The sequence below is a fragment of the Epinephelus moara genome, chromosome 23 (assembly GCF_006386435.1).
Source record: "Epinephelus moara isolate mb chromosome 23, YSFRI_EMoa_1.0, whole genome shotgun sequence".
NCBI classification, from domain to species: Eukaryota; Metazoa; Chordata; class Actinopteri; order Perciformes; family Serranidae; genus Epinephelus; species Epinephelus moara.
Genome location: NC_065528.1, coordinates 23204206 through 23207987, shown reverse-complemented (window position 1 = coordinate 23207987; position 3782 = coordinate 23204206).

Below are 3782 nucleotides of genomic sequence, written 5' to 3'. Positions count from 1 at the left end.
ACTACATGTGTGCCGTTTGTAACAAACCAAACCTCGTGAAAATCAGTTGAAAATTCAGTGAGTTATCTATTTTACTTGTGCATACAGCTCCTTCCTCAATAGAAGTGAATGCACTGTGGAGGCGAAGCGAGACCCATCCAAGATGGCGGCCGGCAAGGACGTCGGCTCTGATAGGCGGCAGAAGTCAATGCGGCGTCTATGTATGTCTATGGTTCTCAGGACAACAACCACTTGGCAAATTCAGGGGGAATTAAGTTTAGTGTGTTTTCAGTTTATGAAAATTCATTTTTGGCCTCCTAGAAAAGTCTTGTTCACCGTTTGGTTGCACTAAAAGACCCTTGAAGGAGTTGGACATGGAGTTTTTCAGTGAGTACATTTTGTTTTCATGATTTCAAGCCTGTTTGTCACTAGCAAAACTTAGCATTAGCCTTAGCATTAGCACAGCTAACCATAGGCTGTAAATGCCTGTGCTAACCAAGCTAGCAGCTAGCATTAGGGTTAGCTCTACCGTCTAGTCCAAATATAGCCAGTTCTCATCACTCCAAAAATCCAAAATGGCGACAAATTTGAGTCCGGGAACCAATGGGTGACGTAATGGTGGCTACCTTTATTATTTTTATACACTCTATGGCTGAATATCAATTCTTAAATCTAACTTTAAGATTAAAAACAAATAAGTACCTCTCCAAAAATATTGGACTACTGGAGAAAATGTGTATGAATATTAGTTTGTGAATGCACTTCATCACTGAGGATGTATGTTGCTATGTAGGCGTAACTGTGGGTGTGTGCACACGTCTATAGCACTTGGTAAGAGTGTGTCAGAATGTGGGTCGCAGGCGTGTGTCTGGGGTGTGTGTTGAAGGGAGGTCAATCCTCGGTCCGGGTAATTTGCCACAGATGAAACCTGACTCCATTCCAGGAGACCAGCGCAAGCAAACGTTTCAAAGCTGCAGGAAATCTATTAGCACCTGGTGGGACCCCCCCCCCCCCCCCCCCCCNATCTCACCTCTCCCTGCCCCGCCCCAGTTAATAAAGCCACACAAGACCACCGTACTCCCGCTGTGCCACTAAAGCCGGGGGATTAGTGAGTGTGTGTGCGTGCACGTGTGTCTGTCTGTGGCGTGTGGCGAGGTGTGCATTTACGCCCGTATGTGTGGACTTGTGTGGAGTGTGTGTGCAGAGAGAGCATGTAATGTATGTGGAGCTGTCCTTTAACACACGTGGAGCCAGTTAGCAGTGAATGAGGTGCCAGACAAGCCTGCAGCAGCTGCCACACTAGAAACAATAGCTTATGATCCAGACACAGTAGGCTGCAAGCACTGCTGAGCGCTGACTGTGGGTCAGATTGTAGGTACTGCTGTAATTGCTGAGATGATGCTAGTGTCTGGGTCTTGTGAGCTGTGGTCAGTTTGCCTTTGTTGGTTGTGGTAAAAAGGATGTCCGCTCTCTTTTTTACGCCCTGGCCTACTTTGCGTTTGCATTATAGCTAGAGTTCACGAAAACATCCTGAGGAGACTGTAGACTGTAGGCAGCATTCGCCAAGCTTGCCGCGCCAAACAGAGCATATCTCAGTGTTTTCATTTGCAGGCTTTGCATAAAAAGCTGCTGTCTTGTATCAAAGGTTTGATGGACAGGTGTGTCGAAGAAACAAGATAAGGAACTTAAAGCCCAAAGCTTGCAAATAAAGCATTTTATTTCACAGGAAACTGAAACTAGCTTAGATATCAGATTCTATTCTGGAAAACATCCATTGAAAGACAAGTGAGCCAACATTCACTGAACAATTGAGAACAGCCGCAGGCCAGATGGAATTTTCTGTTGGTAATTACTTCAGCTGTCATGTGTCAAAACATTTAAATTTATTGGCGTATAATCATACACAATATTGTAGATGCATACCTAATCTATTACCTCCTTGTTCCTCCTTGTATTATTCAGAGATGAATATTGCTGAAAAATGAAAGCAGAAGCAAAACTTTGGCACACCTGTAGGTCGACAGGTGCGCCGTTGAGGACCGAGGGCAGGCCATAGAAGACACAAAAGAACTCCCACACACTGTCTCCTACACTTGCAATTATAAGAGATTTATTGGGAACAGCGTTTCATTAGATTGCAATCATCAAACGGAACCTGATAAAGGTCTCTGTGCGAAACATTGTTCCCAATAAATCTCTTATAATTGCAAGTGTAGAAGACAGTGTGCTGGAGTTCTGTTACCATAACAGCGACCGTGTTTTTTTTCCATGTTTTAAAAACATGAAATTTAGACCAAATCCGCTCAATTGAACCGCGCTCCCAAGCAACAATTGTCCTACCATACATTAGCAACAATAACTGGGCACAGCGGGCCTGTTAAGCTTTGGATTCCTCCATATGTTGAAGAAATACTCAGCATGTAAAGGTGGTATCTGCTCTGACATTTGCTACAAATGTTAGCATGTCCGGCTAACTTGCTTATAAACTACACTTAAAGGTCCAGGGTGTAGATGGCTGATCGGGTATTACTGTGTTTTCTTTACCTCAGAATGAGCTGTCAATATCTGCATACAGAGTGGATCCGCTTCCATATGCCGGATTTATACTTCTGTGTCAAATCAACGCTGTACCTGCGTCGTAGACTCTGCGTTGACATAGAGCCTACACCGTACCCCACGCCAAAGCCTGATGTGCACTTTCTCAGAAATGTAACTAGTCATCCCGGCAACGCAGACCTCCTGTCTGTTTTTGTAAGCTGAAACCATTTCCCTCAGTGGAAACAAAGCTTTTATTTACTTTAATTTCCCAGATAAGAAACAACAAATTGTGAAGACAATAAAGCCTCCACAAAAATAGCATTTTAAGTACTTAATTTCACAGATTAGAAACAAGTGTTGTGTGTGATTTATCCTGGCTTCATATGAGTAGCGGAAATCTCCACTTGTCGCTAGGCTAATTTACACAATGTAAAATGCCATAGGCTTGTGCCAATAACGTTAGCATGTTACATTTGTTTGGAAAACGTGTTTAGTATAAGACAGTTGTTTTGTCAGTGAACCTTGTGAGCTGTAATGGAGCCAAATTATGTACCGTTACCTTTGTTACATGTTGCTGTTGTCCCTGGCTTCATATGAGTAGAGGAAAAGTCTGCTAGCTGCCAGGCTAATTTATACAATGTAAAATGCCATAGGCTTGTGCTAATAACGTTAGCATGTTGTATTTGTGGGGAAAATGTGTCCAGATAAAGACAAATGTTTGTCTGTGAATGCTGCGAGTTATAGTGAAGCCGATTTGTGTACTTGTGTTTGAAATTGTTGCTATTAAGTCATGTTTAATGTGTGTTTTGGGTGTGTTTTGAATCAAATAAACTTTACAGCACTTACAGTCATCATTATGATGCTCTGTAGTCTCATATAACTACCTATTAGCAACTGTCTTTTTTATTTAAAGGCTTCGAAACTCCTAAGTGGGGACTTTACTGATGTATTTTATGTCATAGGCCCAACCTTGAGAGCCCCAAGCTTGTGTTAACCACAGACCTTATTTCAGGCATCTAAATGCATCAAAAAACCCATTGACTTCAAGATGAGGGAACCAGGAGTACAAAAATACTAGGCTAACTCATTTCTGGGTTTTAGGACTCATTCTTGGAGCATTCTATAGGAAGTGTTCACGCTGATGTCTTAGTGACTCCCTGAATGATGCCTGTCCCATGCAAATAACCTCTTTATGCTCAACAAGATCACAATAAATTTAAAAAATGTGATCCAGCTTTGTGATTTCAGGCCTTAATGAAAACATG